Source organism: Sitodiplosis mosellana, unplaced genomic scaffold (assembly GCF_009176505.1).
Source record: "Sitodiplosis mosellana isolate CC-2019 unplaced genomic scaffold, AAFC_SMos_1.0 Smas_scaffold_1, whole genome shotgun sequence".
In the NCBI taxonomy this organism is placed as follows: Eukaryota; Metazoa; Arthropoda; class Insecta; order Diptera; family Cecidomyiidae; genus Sitodiplosis; species Sitodiplosis mosellana.
The window spans coordinates 3,689,914-3,708,669 of NW_022595244.1; the positions used below are offsets into that span (position 1 = coordinate 3,689,914).

At 36.9% G+C, this 18,756-nt stretch overlaps 1 protein-coding gene across 3 annotated transcripts in view; it reads right to left on the reverse strand.

Moving 5' to 3' along the window:
* Window positions 1–5,545, reverse strand: part of LOC129566274 (uncharacterized) — a 121,639-nt gene extending 116,094 nt beyond the window's left edge. For 2 of the 3 annotated variants that reach the window (XM_055442077.1, XM_055442063.1), the window contains exon 1: window positions 3,343–5,545. The gene's annotated coding sequence lies outside the window, so the exon portion shown is untranslated. The remainder of the gene's footprint in view (window positions 1–3,342) is intronic. The other variant, XM_055442071.1, reaches the window with a different exon arrangement.
* Between the last annotated feature and the right edge of the window lie 13,211 nt (window positions 5,546–18,756).

Consider the following 18,756-nt stretch of genomic DNA (forward strand, 5'->3'; position numbering starts at 1 on the left):
TCTCTCTCTCTCTCTCTCTCTCTCTCTCTCTCTCTCTCTCTCTCTCTGCAGAGCATTCAATGTTGCGATGCGTGTACAGAAAACTTTGTCTAGTTAACGAATTAGTCGATGTTGGTTTTCATATAAACAATGTTTACCAGATGCGATGCCATTTGTCGCACACTCTCATACACACACAAAAATATGTTGACATGTCCACACGTTTCGTACCACCAACATAATGCAATTTTATCTCGTTAGATCGTTTTATTTTGATTTAAAAAAAACACACACAGAGAGAGAGAGAGAGATGGAAATTCGTACGAGACTCGCTCGTTCGCAACATTCGCATTCATAATTCGATATTCTCATATTTACCCTTTTTCAATACATAATCCATCTTTTACGTTTATTGTAACCCAAATTCACTGCTGATCTCCCATTTTTTCTTCTTCTCATTTCGTTCGGACCTTTTAGACTTTGTCACAGATATTGAAAATTCGGCTTTGTTCTTTCTTGTTCATTTTATTTTTATGAATAAATCACAACTTGTGATTCATGACTGGTATGGTATACATAAAAACCGACTATTTTTATTACTATGCCGAAATAAGATGTAAGTGGATCGGCCGCACAGCCGACGGAATCATTTTTTTTTTTTGCTCGCAAGAATTTCTTTGCAGAAAAAATATTCTGAAAAAAAAATCTCCGGGGACGGACAGTGCCATTGCATTAAACAGACATCGTCGACAGTTGCTGTGGAATTAGCGAGCGATCACTTTTTTATAGTTTGAAACAGTGAACCAAGAATAAATATGTATGAAAAATTATTGTTTTTCTTTTAATAAAACCAAACTCGGTATTATGTCTGTCTTAACCACGAAAAAGTCATCGTATGTGACCGGCCGGGGAGTGGTGAGCAAACGCTTATGGAAATCCATTCATAATAATAATTTTACAGTCGACCATTGAATATAAATGGATGCATGAATTTCCGACGAAATATGTACGACAAATGAACCCGTGAGCATAAAAACAACGTATTGACTCTTCGCCGATGAATACGAAACGCAAAAAAATCGCCGAACAAAGTGAAACACCAATCTGTTATTGGATCAATATGAAACATGAAATCGTTGGCCACTATTTTATTTACGTTGCGCTTTGTTTCGAAGCGCGGCAAGTGTTTCATTTTGTTCCAGTAACAGAACGTTGTATCACTTTGTTCGGCGACGCGCTCAATGTACTGTTTTGAAAAAATATGCATGATTTGATACAGTTTTGTGCGAGTGCAACATAAATTCTGTTCGCTTGAAAGTGAATCGTGAAATATCGGCTGACTATAGAAATTGTGTTTCAATTTAATTGAAACAAAAATGTTTGATACACTTTTGAGTCCATTGGTATGATGATTCATTTTAATGGTGGTTTTGGTCGTGATTTGTCTATGAAGTGAAAATTAACTGATAAGGAGCGCGAATTTCGATGTGCCGATAACACCAATAGAGCAGAAAAAAATACTATATGAAAATCGAAAAAAAATTTAAACTTTTTTTTTCGACTGTTGCCTATTTCGGATCGTCTACATGGGAAGTTTGTATGAAATCCTCGGAACGCGGGTTCACGCCGCTGTGAATACATTGGTTTATATAGTGAAATCTATACATGGCCAAAACACGGACGCACAACACCCATTCTATTTCGCTCACACTTACGTGCAATTTTTACCCGTATAAAAAGTAGTCTGCTTTACTGTTAAAAAGATGTGCGCAGTAAAGAAACAAGAACGTACATGTTTCAGCAACGTTAAAGTGCGCGTAAGTGTGAGCGAAATAGAATGGGTGTTGTGTTAAAATGAATAGTTTAATATACCAATGGACTCAAAACTGTATCAAATCATGCATATTTTTCCAAAACAGTACATTGAGCGCGTCGCCGAACAAAGTGATACAACGTTCTGTTACTGGAACAAAATGAAACACTTGCCGCGCTTCGAAACAAAGCGCAACGTGAATAAAATAGTAGCCAACGATTTCATGCTTCATATTGATCCAATAACAGATTGGTGTTTCACTTTGTTCGGCGATTTTTTTGCGTTTCGTATTCATCGGCGAAGAGTCAATACGTTGTTTTTATGCTCACGGGTTCAAATGAACAAAACCCGAGAAAAAGATAATCTAGTGGTTACATGTATGCCTGATGTGATGGCTAAAAGCGCAACACTCGACGAGCAAATAAAAAATACAGAGAAAAACTGTGCGCAAACCTACACTAAAAACCGTGGGCACCGAGACAACATGCATTTCTCACATATTGTACGGGGCTTGTAAATATCTTGAGGGTATTTTATCGTGTCTGTTTTTTCCTCCGATGTTTTTTTCCCGTTTAGCATAGTGCATTGTTTGCTTGCCGTGGCTTGCCATCATCTCGTTCACATCGTTGTGTTTCCACTTTAAATAAAACATCTACAAACTACAACAGCATTATTTACGATCCTTTTCGTTGTTATCATCCAAATAACGGTAATTTTGTACACAATTCTGCCCACTCTTAGCCACACTGTGATTGTTTATTTTCTTGGTCGATTTTTGTTTTGGCTGGCAATTTTATGATGTTTTTTGTAATTTTTATTTGGATGGGTCTTCTCCCTCTCTCTCTCTCTCTCTCTGCAAGCCCACACCGAGTAAATGTCCATGACAAAAATGCTAACCATATCATAATTTGTTGGCAGACGTTTTTGGATATATCGTGTTGCTTATCGCATCACATGTGATACATCATTGTTTCGCAATATGATCGTTAGGGGTTTAGATGTGCATATCTTATGTGCGTCCACATAAAATGCATAGCGTCGCTTATAAATTCAATTTACACCGTATGCACACACATACAACTAGGTCAAATGCAATGCAAACCGCAAACCAAATTGAAAAATGGTTTGAAAAAAAAAAAATCGAGACCGAAGCAGATGAAAGCAAAAACCCTTTTTTTCCGAACGCATTTCATGTGGCAGAGACGTGATTCGTTTTGGACCTTTGAATGTTTAACAGCAAACTCATCGTTGCATATATATATATATATATATATATATATATATACTGTTCCCCTATCTTGCATGCACTCTATTATTCATTCGAATGGTGCGTTGAATTATGGCGGTGTCACATAGCATTAAAAATGAAATTGTCAAATTATGCACAGTGTGCGGATCGTTGTCATTGTTGGTAAAATGCATATTACATTCGGTGTCAACGGCGACCAAAAAGAGAGAAGATTGTTTCGTACAAGAAATGCAGATACGTACGAATAAGTAATAATAATCTGCAGGAAAAAGTGAACATTTCAATTAAATTGTCTTCTTACCATTTACATATCAGTGTTAGTGCTGCTGCTGATGTTGCTGCTTCTGCTGATGAAGTCAACCGTAGACCGTTGAACCCAAAATAAAAGCACTTGAATCGCTTGTGAACAATAACCACTTGAATTGTATCGTGGGCAGCACAGATAATTGTTTTCAGTTCCCACTCACAAAAAACTCTTTCTCACTTCTTCGTTGCCTTCGTCACAGTCCAAATCCGTTTCCGATTTGGTTTCAATCAGTGTTATCAATTTCGGGTGTTGCTTTCAATACCACGCTTTAATTAATACGTATTAGATGTGATTATAGACTAAACCAAGTGAAAGGTTCTCTTGATTGAATCGTTCTTCATTAGACAGTTTCACGTTACACAACACAAACGCGGTATGCGATCCGAAACTGTTCACGAAATATCCATATTACTTGCGAGTCGCTGAATATTATTCATGCCGCGGATTAAAGTGTATGGGTATGTGTGTGTGTGTGTGTGTGTTACTTGTAGAATGAAAAACTTTTATCCGACGTTGAAGGAATGCCTGTAATCCGGTGCGCTAATATCTCTGAACTGTAAAACTTAATTATAATCCGTGGTTGTTCTGTGCGACACAGTTTCGTTGTTCTCAACTTCTTGGATGCGTGCGACGATATGGTTCCTTTTTCATAAGACCATCCGAGTTTATCTATTTGAAAATGACACCGCTTCGTCACATTTACGACAGAGAGTGAAGAGACAGCGCTTCGGATCGTTGAATTAATAATATTGTAATTATTCTAATCACATGCGTCTGCTGTAACTGTGTCCCTCTGTCTCTCCTTCTCTCTCTCTCTCTATCTATAAACACAAGCGATTTTTGGATTAAATTCAATTTAAAGTGTTTACTTCGCGATTAATGTCTCCTTTTTCCTTTCACGCTCAACACCCGAGATTTTGCACAGATTCAAAGTTTTTGATTTTATTTGGCAATGGTGCGTATTTGGTACTTTTCCGCCTTTGCCGTGTCACTGAACTTAATCAAAATTGGCGCAATTTTAATTACTGTTTTTTTCCACGTCCACAAAATAATACTATAGCGATTACCATTCGAAATCAGCTTAGTCAAAACTTTTTATGCTCTGATTACTGTTTTTACAGCGATAAATGTATTTTTTTTTCGCTGTTTATACGTTTGAGTTTTGTCGTTGTACTTGTTGTTAATTTGTTCACACTTATCGGTCTATGATTTTCACAAACGTTTTGTTCTTCGCATGCCTTTTTAATTCGGTATATAAATCGTTGTAAATGAATCGAATGTTACATCATCACTATATTATGCATGCGAATAATTTAGCGATAAAAGACTCACATAAATATTGTTTTCAACTCTCGAGAGCACTAATAAATCCGCACTAAAGCGTTTATGCATTAAATCCAATGTAGAAAAGTAAGCTACTGGGATTGTTGTTTTGTTTCAATCCCCTCCGATTCCCATTGTTTACTCAAATAATGATAACACACAAATCCCGTTCACTTGCTCTCTCTTCGTCTTCTTTCGCTCGCTCTCCGTGTGCTCAACAGAGCACAAATCAATACGACAATCCGACACAATTACGCGTATATGGATTATTGACAATAATCCGAATGTGGTTCAAAAAGCCACCAATAATGTGAGTATCGTACAAAAAGTGGGACACACAGAAACACAGAAATGTATTCAATATTGCACAGAGAGATAAACGGCGCGAAAGAGCGACAGAAAGAAAACACAACGAACACAACAAAACACCATCGATTTCACCGACAGCGGGATAAAAGTTTTAGCCAACTTTCGATACGCATTGTTTAAAACGACACTTCAACGGCTTTTGAAAATTCCTTTGATATATTGAGAGATGTCACTGGTTTTCGAACTTTTTGCGTGAACAAAATGAGAGAGAAAAAAATCACATGGAATTCTACCTTTTTTTTTCATTCGCAGAAGAAAAAAATGCTTTACATTATTTGTGCTGAAGTTTTGATTTAGAACGGAGAATAAATTTTTTTCGCGGAAAAATTGGCTTAGTTAAACTTTTGCTTGATCCAACTGACAATTCTAAGAACCGTGAATTGAACTTGGTGCCTTTCTGATCACAGTTCATTTGATAGTGGGTATCGAATTACGTGAATAACCACGAAGTTCACGAAGACAAAAGTTGAACGACAGTGTTTCCTGCTACGCTTTTGTTCAAACTGGTTTTTGAATACAGCATCCGTGCTATGAACAGTGTCAAACATTTCAGTACGAGAGGAATATACGGAGCGTTGAGTTTCAGGTTTAAGGCGTGCAGCGCATGATTCTCGCAATATGCTTGCGGTTGAGCTGGCGTGCAAACAAACAAGATATATGTTGTGCTTATGGATGTTGCAATCGAGAAAGAGAGAAACTATAGGAGAACCAAACGCAAGCCCCACAACATTGCTGCGATGGAACGCAAGCATTTCGCAATCAAACGCATTTTCGTTTCGAACGAACGCAAGTGTCGCAACACGAAAATGGTAGTCAAAATTGGTAGCAAACGCTTGCGATGGTAGTAACGCAAGCCTCTCTATCGAAAACCAAACTGTTTCACTAGTTCACTGTTACAAGAGTGGGGGATTTTCGAACGTTATCTCTCCGTAATTTTTATTTGAATTGCCATCAAAACGGGAATGTTATCTATTTAGCAAATGCATTATTGTTGCTACTTGTGCAATAGCAGAGTTGTGCAGAGAGTTTCAAGTGCCCATTTTGTTTGCGTGTTCGACAACATCGATAGAAATCAAGATAGACCGTTGAGATTCATACATACATATCGTGAACGCGCATTGGATGGGCTTAAATTCATGCAAGCGAACCGAAAACCGGTGCATTCAATTTCGAGTGGACTACTAGCGATGCAATGTAAACGCTTAAAACAAAATAAATTGACTTGATTGTTAAATTTCAAGCGTCGTACAGCATTTTCGCTATGATTATGTATGTGTGTGTTTGTATGCATTGTCAAGTACATGTTGGAAACCCGTGGAACGACCGAGATGGAGAATGAAATGGAAAGAGCAAGTACGAATCGGTACTGCATTTTTCCCTTTTGTTATTCCTGTGGTATAGATATTCTGTTGCTACAATAATGGCCTGTTGTGTTGCTGATCGTTCGGCATGTGATGGTATCGATGCTGCTGTCGTATGCTGACATTGCTCATTATTGTTGCTGGCTTTTTTGGTCGTTGCTTCATTTTGTGTTGAATGTGTGCCAGCATTGTGCAGGCCATCTCTGTGTACGGTTCACTGGTTCACAACGCGGATAGAGAGAGAGAAAGAGAGAGAGAAAAAGGGATAGAGAGATGGAAAAAAGTCTCGAATGAAATGTTTTTCTATTGTGGCAATACATTTCACAATAACTACACACCATTCGATTGTAGAATTTTATGTCCTAGAACAACAACGAAACATGAGAGAAAAAAGGTTAAATCGAAAAATCATTCAAAATGAACGGCAACATTATCATCAAATGCAGTTCGATTATTGTTGTCTTCTATGGATTATTGCTTGCTGTGCTTATATTCAGAACTGCATTATATATCGCAAACTGCTGGACACGTTTACCGATAAATTATGGTCACCTTTTGCCTCAGCAATGGACGCATGCGGTGAAAATTTATCAAATACCAACAACTGTTCGCTTCGAAAAATTTCGGTTGATCAATGTGAGAGATGATGCACATTTTCTGCTCATGATTTTCATTCAGTTCGATACTCCACAGATAGCACACCCCAAAACATGTTGATCTGTATTTAGTATGCATTGTATAAATGCAAACAATGTGCATCTAATAAAAGGAAGCAGCTTTGAAAGCCTCGAACATGTGGTCTCTAGTATCGTACTGTTTCATTATGTGTGCGAGTGTGTGTGTGTGTGCACAATTTTCAATAAATACATACGGTTTGTTTTGTTTGGTTTTAGTAATTTGCTTCAACTATTTAATGAAAAAGTCACATCAAAAGCACGGCATCGCCTCACGTTCAACGACAATCACCATGCACCATTCATCAGTTGACAAGCTCCTGATTCTCTTTTGTCATTACCTACTTTTTGCCGCTCGCTCTGCATTTTCAAATGACATCGAAAATGAATGGAAATTCCCTGATTGAGTCGCTTTTGTTGTGTGGATATGTGTGAGTGTGTACTTGAAAGGTCTGTCCGGAAAACTGGCTAATTTTCCACCTTTTTCTGTACCCGAGGTCGTCATCGTCGTGACATGGGAACTGTTTACTGCATTTAATCTGCGTATGTGTTTCTAGTAGTGCCACGTTTTTTTTTGCCCCACCATCAATTCCCTCATTCATAATTCTTCACGCGGAAAAATGCGGATCTCATGGTTCACAGACACACATACACACTTTGACGTGCAGTATGCAAAAACTGAAGATAAAAAACGATTACGTTTGTGCTATTTATTTATAGCATTTTGCGAAAGCTTCCGTGCTTGCACTCTTTTGAGTGGAATCATTGAATTAAATTATGTGTCAACAGTAAGCAAAAAAAATGGCGAAAGGGACTAGATATATGTTTGTTGTGCACCACATTAACCACTAACGAGTACTCGAGTTGATTAGTAGAAATGCACACTGAACTTTGGTTTTGAAGATTGTGGCAAATCTTATGAAATAAAAGGTAAACTTTACATTTCGAGAAGTTTCGGTGGGAATCATTGAATTATATCGCACGTATTTCCATCCTCCCATAGCAATTGCCAGTTTAGAAATACTCGTTCCATTCATGCTAGTTGCCCAATTATCATGTCATTTGCCAGAGCATTTTCCATCATTTTGCAAAACATAAAATGACGTGTTCACTTTTATTTGCCATTGTTGCATGCGTCTGCCACGCACATTTTCACTTCGATAATAATAATAATAACAGCAGCAGCAGCAGGAGCAGCATCCATTAAAAACGCTGCAAAATGCCTCATACATATTCGAACATATAAATTATTCTCACATTTATAAATAGCAATTATTTTGCCGCAAAATTGTTGCTACATGCCACATTTTTTTGGTGGGTAAAAATGCTTATTATAGTGTGTATGGTGTTTTTTTATATTTGGTTTTTCATTTTTGCCGGTATCGAATACGGATCGGTTTTGTTTACGTTTTGTTTTTCTTTTCGTTCTTGCGCTGAATATAAATTATGTATATAATTTTTCAATGTATTTTGCAAGCAAAACAAAAAATGTGTATGGCATTGTAGAAAAACTGCGAATACTTATCATATGTGTAGAGCTTTGTTTGGTTTGATGCGTTCACAGCCATCGTTGATATACCCACACATGATTGTGATCTACTCCCCTGGATGGAAAAAGTGAGCGAATGTGTATATTTTGGGGAATTCGTTTGTGGGTACGGTTTTCAAGTGCTGTTAACGTTTTATTAACCGCAATACAGTAAAATATGATTTTCCAGTTATTTTCACACTGACAGCTCGTTGCGATCAAAACAGTCAAAGTGTTTACAAGAGAGACACTGAAAATTTGTGACATATTCAATACATACACACATACTGAAAAAGCACTGCAATGGCAACGGCACTTGGATAGCAGGCAACAAGTACTGCGGAAACATTTTATTATCACGTTCAAAGCGTCACTTTTCGATACTCGTAGCTCGAGTAAATTTTTGATAACTTCATTCAATTTCCATCGAATATTTATTTATCACGTGTACAATTTTGGATACAGTTCCAAATGGATGGCCATTAAAATGGAATGCGTCGCATTGAAAATGGAAAATATTTTCGAGCATGGTGGCAAAAATGACAATGAACAAAAATTTCATGAGAATAAAATAAAAAGCAATCTGGATGGACGAACGATGTGATTTCAGCACACATACGGCTTGCGCATATCTTCATGGGGGTTCGTTAAGGTGCGAATAAAATTCATTCAACGCAAATACACCGTTGTAGCGCAAATATAATAAAAAATCATGTCGAAAAAGAGACATAAAACATCAAATTAAATTACGACAATACAAAACGTAAATAACGAATGCTCACGGGATGGGATACGTAGATAAGCTGGATGGAGATTGTGAGAGAAATGTCGTAGAATGGATTTTTATCTGTTTCTATGAAATAGATTTTATTTCTCTCTTTTTTTCATCGCTCTTCATTTTAATTCTCACCGTTTATAAAGGCACGCACACATCGTATCTCTTTTTGTTGATCTCTTATTATGCTCGTGAATTTCCCGGCGGGCAGTTAGGATAAATGAAATAATTGCCAACAAAGTCATAAACCATTGAGAGTGCACACTGCACAGTCAATACGGAATTTCAATTAATCATTTCGAACCGAATTTCATTTCAGCAATAAAAAAAAAGAAAAAGTGCATCACCTGAAAAATTTGATAAAAACGAGATTTTTCAAACGTTTTTTACCGTTTATCTACAGAGCGAAAAACCAAAAGTATTTCCAACGTCAGTGGAATGTGAAGCTCTGAGCTTCACACCATTCTTCATTTCAATGAACTGGTCTTCTTACTCGAGGTCATCACATTATGAACAGAAACCAAATTTTCTCGTAGATGAACGCCTCTATTCCATGGTCATTCAATCTCTTTTTTTCCTCTTCCTGCTGTAGAATCCTTTTCAATTTTATTCGAATTATTTCACAATTTTACGACACAGGACACATTTAAAATGCTTCCGTCCAGGAAAAATGCCATCCACTTAATTTCCATTTGACTTCAGTTTTTCCAGTCGGTCAAGCATGATACAGATAGGAGTAGAAAAATCAGCAGCAGCAACAACAAAAAGCGATAATTCATCGCGGTTTGTATACGTAGTCGACCGCTTAAATGTTATGAATAAACATTAATGAAGTGCTCCTTTTTTCTGCTCACTCTCTTTCTCTCTTTGTGCCTGCCCACTCACTCTCTTCATTTCCCTTGAATTTGTTGACCGCAAAATTGTGTTGAATTTTATTGGGTTTTTGCCGGTGGCATTCCTCTACATTATCTTTGAAAGCGGCAAAAGTACATAAAAAAATAAACGAAAAACAAAGTAGCCATAGACAAAAACTCTTCCGTTTCCATTCATTCTCCATCGTTGCTGGTCTTCAGTTGTTTCATTGGTTTGAACATTCGCGCCATGAAAACACAAGAAAAACCCAACAGAATACCCATAAATATCTATTATAATAAAAAGGGAATCATGGTGAACGAACGAGAAGGAGTGGATACGAACCGGAATGCCAGGGTTCATAATACAAATAAAATACATTCCTTTAATGCATACGGCATTAAGTGGATGTGGCTTTCGGTTATTTTCCGCACAATAAAAGCGTGTGCTGTGTTGTTCATTAGTTGGCACACCGAAATTCCAGCAATTATAAGCACGTATACTTGGGAGTGTATTAGTTGGTGCTATACTTTTTCCCATTCATCAGTCATCGTTTCATCTGAATTAGCGGCAATGGTGGACCGTTTGTGGTTGCTATTGAATCGCAGTAAAAAAATGGGAAATTAATTGCAATTTAATATGCGATAAAAAGAATTACATTGGTAATCCCGAACTTTTCCATACCGTTGGCCTGCGTTGTCCGTAGGTACTTTTGGTTATTTTTTGTGAATTTTCTTGGAATAAAGGCAGTGAAAATATAATAATAAAAATAAAGTGAAAAATCGGTCACTTTAACTAAAACTTCGACAATTTTGTATGAGAGGTAACCGATTCTTATTGGCTTTAAACTTTCTGAGGTTTCATTTTTTGGAGGAGAAATAAGATTCTGAAAGTTTCATGTTGATTGCATTTGCAGAAGTTTGGTTTTGGGCCCTCAACTTTTTCCAAGAAAATTTCGACAAAAATTGAGAACAAAAAATCAAACTTCTGCAAATGCGATCAACATTAAACTTTCAGAATCTTATTTTTTCTCCAAAAAAATGAAACTTCAGAAAGTTTGAAGCCAATCGGAGTCGATTTACGGGTACCTCCCATACAAAAGTGTCAATTTTTTGAGTTTTTTCTTAGGGCAAGTACCCCAGGGTCAAATCGAAAATGGCTCATCTTCGAACTTAAACTAAGTTTATTGGATACAAAACTTTTGGCATTTCCAGATTTTGATTATCTCAATTATTTTTTGAGTTATCGTATTAACAAACGGCTACGACGACAACGACGACGACAACGACGACAACGACGACAACGACGACAACGACGACGGTACACGAACGGAAAAGTGTCTCAAAAAGTGGTTTTCCACGCGTTTCATGAGTTTTTATGATGATCTAAGCTAATTTTGCGAAAAAAAAGTTTTTGGGACCAATTCCTATACTTTCCCTTGACACGTTGTGTACGGAAAAGTAAAACTTATTTATTGTGTGCAAATATATTAGACTAAAATATATCGACTGGATTTGGAAATATTCAAAACTTCAATTTTCATGGAATTATAACCGGAAATGCACTCAAAATCGGGTATTTCAAATTAATAATAAGGTTCCAACTGCTATCATCATATTTGGCAATATTGAATCAAGCTTTGTTATACAGCGAATGGAAGGAATTCAATATTATGCCTAAAGAGCTCATTTCCAATTTAGTTGAATCTCTGATATTGTGGAAAGCACAAAATCTAATCCAGATTTATGAAATCCCAATTACAATAATTGAAACTTCAAAAATGAAGCAATAACAAAATTTACGACTTTTTCCACGGATTCCATAATACCATGCCATTTTTTCTCTCAGTATAAATCTTTGTAATTTGATTGTTGTTCATGGTTCGTTAAAACTGAAAATCGAAACACAATAGTACGTATATAATAAATTCTCGCTTCCACTTAAAATGCATCCCACGGCTAAGCTGCCGGCTTTGAATCAACGTCATACAATTTACCGGGAATCGTTTATACACAAATATGGTGTTGCATGGGATTTGCACAATTTTGATAATATTGCCATCAAAGGTAATTAACATGTAGAGAGGGGACGAAAAATGTTAATTAAGCTAGTATAAATCCGACAACAATTTGAAATATCCTACGGGCTAATTTTGAGGCTCGGTCAACACTCACACAATTGTGGATGATTTCGATTCACATGTACACCACAGGCCATAAGTTTGGATACCCCTATGAATGAATTTGGCCCAAAATTTTAAAATTTCAAACCGCTTGTCCAATTTCAACATGCTATAAGTCGTTGGAAAGGTCTCGGAGAGTACGTATCATTTTTGGTATTAAACATCAAAATCGGCCAGCTTTTGGCCAAGATATGGCTGATTGAAGATTTCGGCCAAAAATTACAAACGGCCATATCTTGGCCAAACGCCGGCCGATTTTGATGTTTAATACCAAAAATCACATCTACTTTTCAAGACCTTTCCAATGACGTATATAACTTTTTAATCCGATGGCCCGTTTAAGACTTCGATTTTGGCTCCCACAGCTCAAAGGCCAAAAGATGGCCATAGGCCGGCCAAATGTTATCTTCCAAAACTTCCATTCGGTCAGAATTTCGATATATTTTCATATCCAATACTAAATTTCAAGTGAAAATGTTCAAAAAACGTAGAATCAAACGTTTCATAGGGGTATCCAAACTTATGGCCTGTGGTGTATATCTAAACAGATTAATTGGGTGCAAACAATGGGAAAACATCAAATCAAATTAAACTTTCTGTTTTTTTTTCTCTCTGTTGTCCATTACTAAATAAACACGTGCTAGGTAATTTGGTTCAAATTTATGTATGAAATATATTTTATACTCTGATTACAGCGGCGATAACGCGTGATGCAGTTTGATGGTTGCGGTCAAACGATAGATCATGTTCAACACAATGAAATTTGCGCAAAAAAACCATACACATTGTCATAACTATACACTAGCTCTGTGTGCATGTGTTCGTTTTAAATGCATGCAAAGATATTGTGCTGCATGGATCACGTTCATAAACAACAAATTGGAGCGAATTTTCCACGGCATTTGATGTCCTGCACTCCAACATTTCAATGGAAACCATAAATTTTGTTATCGAACATCAGCTCGGCACACCACTCCAACCAAACCACTGAATTGTGCATGGCATTTATTTTCGCCAAAACCCAATTTTAATGGTAGATTAACCGAAAATATGCGGATAATATTGATATAGTTGGTAAAATGATATGAGGAAAATTGCCACAAAGTTGTCGTTTAACGTGATCAATCAAAGTGTCGAGCAATTGAGCGTTTAACCAACTATTTTCCAATGTGACGACAAAACAAAAGTTATATTGTTAAAATGCGAGAAATGGTCGAAGTTGAAATAAGTGCCTCAGAGATGACAGCAGCTATTATTGTACACAAAATTGCAAGCCACCAGCATCATTGCTGTAAATCGAAATAATCCACACGAAACTTTTTATCCACCAAAATCTAATCGAATGGTGTTGAACAGCTAATGACAATGGCATTGTATAGACATACACACGCAATGATGATTAGAACACTACTAGATTTTGGCGCTTCTAATGAGTTGCAAATGAGTACCAAATCTATGCTTGGCTGTCATTTTGAATGCACATTTCCGCATTATCTGAAATAAACATTAGCAAGAGCGAGTGCCATGCAAATGCGATTATTGTACTTGTACACTATTTTAATAGCTCAGCTGCAATGTTAAACAAGTGCATGATTGACATGGCCGTCCGGCTTTGAATTTGATTGCATTTGTGCTAATAGCTGATGGTTTGATGATTGGTACGCATTGGTGCCAATGAGAGAGAGATTTTTGAGGAAGAACAAACTCTAAATAATTCATATGTTGTTGCAACGCTTCCTTTTAACCAGCATCAAATCATAGTTTGACCATGTGTTTGTTGCAATATTCCGCATCACTTGAATCCAGTCTTCATCAACTTCATGAAATAAAGTGCAGCAGTTTATTCGGTTTTGAGTAAATAAATGTATGCTTTCGTCAAACACATGCTCGATGCATGGTGCAAACGGAAAGTTGTGGATCGGTGTTCAAGTTACTCGAACATTATCGGATAAAACACACGAAATATCAAAGCACCAAGGAACCAGGGAGATGGAGTGAGTAAGTGAAATAGGGATAAAGCGAAGCTGTGCAACACATTTAAGCAGCATCGGGACAAGATAGTGTGAATAATACACAGGAAAAGTGCTCTTTCGGATGCTTTGCATGGTTCAATGTGTGCTGCACGTGTGTGTGTGTGTTTGCGGAAAATATGAAATAAACATTGAAACATTCGTTTCGGGTATTTATGAGCGTTTGAGTTTGTATGCGCGCAATGGTATAAATATTTCTGGCGATGTTGTCGCTGCTGCTTCTGTTTCCATGATTAGCTATTCCGAGTGCATATGATATGGCAAACGGATGCACGAAACTGCACACGTTCCGCATACAAATTACTCGATATATTATGAATTTATGTAGAAAATGTTCCGAACAATATATTCACGGAAAATGAATGTTATGAACGTTGTTGCGAATATGCCGTCAATTTTGTTGCACTAAAAACCCATAAGCCATATTCAACGATGATTTCATTGTTAGCGATCATTTTGGTGGTGTTAAAGCGTCATCACAATTTGATGATTTTGCTCGAATTCGTCCGGAATGATGAGGATTCAGTGTGAACGGAATTTGATTCGTTGATTTCATGCAATCGTGTCTCGCTACGGGAAATCACAGCTAATGACTCGAACTAGAAAAACTTCAAATGCCAAATGCAAATTCAAATGTAGCAAAATAACTCTGCAATTTTTGGAGTGCTATCATTGCACTGACAAAACGTCTGCGAGTTGTGGAATTTTTCAATCCCACACATACCATCCGAATGGTGTGCACCTGCTCTAATCGCATAACATTCCAAAACAATAACGAATTGAACATCCGAATGATGCGATCATCATCGTTTATAAGCTACGGGATAATAAAATCTCTCGAATTCAAATCAAGGTGCTGAAGAAGAAACAAGACCGCAGAGCTTCGCTTTGCTCCGCTCTGCGTTCTTGAGTTTTTAGTTACTTAATCTATTTTGTTGTTTCACAACAAACTATTTTTTGGCGCACTACATGAAATGTATTTCATCAAAGTAACTTTGAAGTAATATATTTATTTGCAAAATGAATGACAACATCTTGGTTTAAATTCTTTTTTGAAATATACTGCCTTTGGTTTAAATTAAATAAATTATATGAGCATAGAATCTAAAATCACTTCAATTCTGTCCAAGACTCAGAATATATTATACGAAAAATTAATGTAATTTTTAAACAACATTTGATAATAAAAATTTGATTGGTGCTTTAAGATATTGTGCACTTATTTGTCGTTAGTGCACCTGTTTTAAATTAAATAAAAAATATGAGCATAAAATTCAAATTCACCATAATTTGTTTCATCACTCAAAAAGTATTAAGAAAAAAAAGCAGATTAGTAGCTCTACATTTCATGTAGTGCTAAAAACACACACACGCACGAAACACAAATGAGATTATCAATGTTCATACCAAATCTGGATTTGTTTTTAGCCCTGGCTTCGATTTCCGTTTCCTTCACACACTTTTTATACCGACGTCAAATGTTGCTTGAACATCGTCCGATGAGAGAAAGAGTGAGAGAGAGAGAGAGAGAGTTCGGATTTCGATTTGCAACATTTTCCATACAGTAAATATTCTCACCAACAAGCGTGATTACATCTAACCTTGGCCATTGAGTTTTGTTACTGCAAATGGGATAGATGTATTTGCTTCCAGATGTGCGCGCTTATTTTTCGACACACATTCGTTTCGATTTTCGTTTGCTGTGTACGAAATGTGGTGAGAATTTGATTTGATACTTTGATTGTGTGCTGCTGTTTTTATCGCCGTTTACTGTTTTTATTTCCATTTGTCAGTTTTCGTCTTAACGCCAGTTGTTGTTTCAACACGCTTTTCGCACGCTTCTCGCGGGTGTACCCATCGTTCCGTGCTTTCGCCGCTTCGTGTTCGTAAACATTTTGTGTTTTTTTCGTTCGTTCGAACCATGTTGTTATTCGGCCATAAAGATTCGAAGAACAGCCATTCATGCCTCAACTTCCACCTTCAATACATAAGCGAGATGATAGCATGGCTTCATGTTCAATGGATATGACATTCACGACTGTTACTCTTGATATCGGCACATTTTTTCTCTCGCCTCCTATTCTGCTACAGAATCGTGAAGCAGAATATTGCCCTGTTTATGCGATCGCTTTGTCGAACTCATTTGCCTGATGGTACTTAGTATTGAGCTTAATGCAGAACAACCCACGCAACACAGACACGAACACCTTCAACATTTTTATGGCACATCATTTGCAACAACAAGACCAACACCAACACAGGCATTACACTCCATGACCTCAACACATACAAACGAGAAAATAAAGCATGATAAACATTGTCACAGATGTTATTTACTCGGTTTTATGTCACTTAATAATGTCAATACATTCTCAATTGGAAATAAAAACAAATTCGATGCCTTTTCTTCTACTGTTTACATGTTTTTTTTCTCGCCTTTGTTCCACGACCCAGCACACGCCACCGCTTGAGTTAGCTGACGCATCAAACTGCTATTATTTGACGTGTTTCATAATTTTGCAGCATGTAACACGAGCGACGATGAGTTGAAGGGAAAAAAATATATGAAAAGACGTAATTAAATGACTCAATGTTCAAATACAAAAATCGAAAATGTTCAACCGTCATATTCTTTTGTGCAACAATACAATGGAATAAGGTGCACTTCCTGACTTCCGTTCGCTATTTTCGTCGCTGAAATTCAATTTCAAGACTGGCACAATTGCAAGTAGCAGTCGATTTTCAGCAGATTTCTTGCTTCAACGGATATTACAAACGAACTCGATTATCGCCATATTCTCTATGCCATTTGTTTGTTTCCTTTTTTTTATTTCTCTTGCACAAAACTAACATCAACTATAGGATTGCCACTGAAAATCTAAATCCCCCGCCCAGAACGAAGAAAAAAAAGTGTTTATGCGGTTTTGTGTATTCGTGTTTCTTTTTCGTCGTCTTTTATTGAATAAACAATGTCGTTCAAAATGGCTAGGATTGTAAGACTAAAACATGGCGTCGGCTGCTGTTCGCAAAATGTTCACGCCAATAAACGAAGCGAAACAACAGTTGAGCCAGAGAAACATTTTGCAAAACATGCATCAGGCCCGTAGCGTGGTAGGTGCGAGGGGATGCGAAGCATCCCCGAGCCGGATTTTCGCATCCCCGAGCGAGATTTGTGTATTTGCAAAGCTAAATAATTTTAATAATCGTTCTTTCGCTGATTTTTTTTTTGGCAAAGTCAAAGTTTTCCTCAGGAAAAAAAATCCAAACAGTATTTTTTCAAAGTTCAATAAATAATAGTCATCAGAATTCAATGGAAATTTTCTAAATCATTTTTTGATCAATACATTGTTTCTGTTTCATATATTTTTTATTTCTATTGACTAGATCGAGAGGAGAGTAAGTTCATCTGACTTTGTTATGAAAGAGTAGAGTAAGTTTCTTTCGACTCAAAAATGGTTAAAGGCGAGTATGTTCATTTTTGGCGGGTCCTCGCGGTTTTCCACGGTTTCCGCGAAACTGATAAGAGATAACAACTTGGTGTCTTCGACAAAGTTGTAGCACTCGAGGTCTTCTATAACAATGTTGAAGTCAGTTATCTCTTATCTCTTATCAGTTCCGCGAAAAGCGTGAAAAATTATAAGAAAAAAAAGTTCAATATAACATTTGCTTTTTTATGTGCGCAATTTGCGCGCAACTGATAAGAGATAAGAGATAGATGTCTTCAGCAATGTTATAGAAGACCTCGAGTACTACAACTTTGCCGAAGACATCATGTTGTTATCTCCTATCAGTTGCACGAAAACCGTGAAGACCGCAGAGGCTAGACGGTACTACAACATACTCTACTTTAACGCCAACAGAATCATCAGAAAACATACTCTCCTCTTTCAAAATATATTAGAATTTTTTCACATCCTCTCGATCTAGTCAATAGATTTGGTAACATTTCTTTGGCAAACAAACTTTGTTCGATCTTCATCATTAATATAATTGCACTCTACTTCCTTTCTTGTTATTGAACGCTTTCATGATGTCATCAATAGAAATGTTGTTCAAACGTTTGTGCTCGAAAGCGATGAAAGCTAAATTGCGCATACATTCATTTGTCATGGAGAGGCGAGATGGAATGTCAATTTGAGCCAATGCAGAAAATGAAGTTTCGCAGACCGCAGTACTGCACGCAAAAGTTTCGACAATTGCAAACAATTTGTAAACTTCTGGATAAAGGTGTCAACGGACAAATGGACGGACAGCCTACTTTTTTACACAAGTGACCAAAATTATGTCTAAATGTACGAATAATGTGGGAAGCTA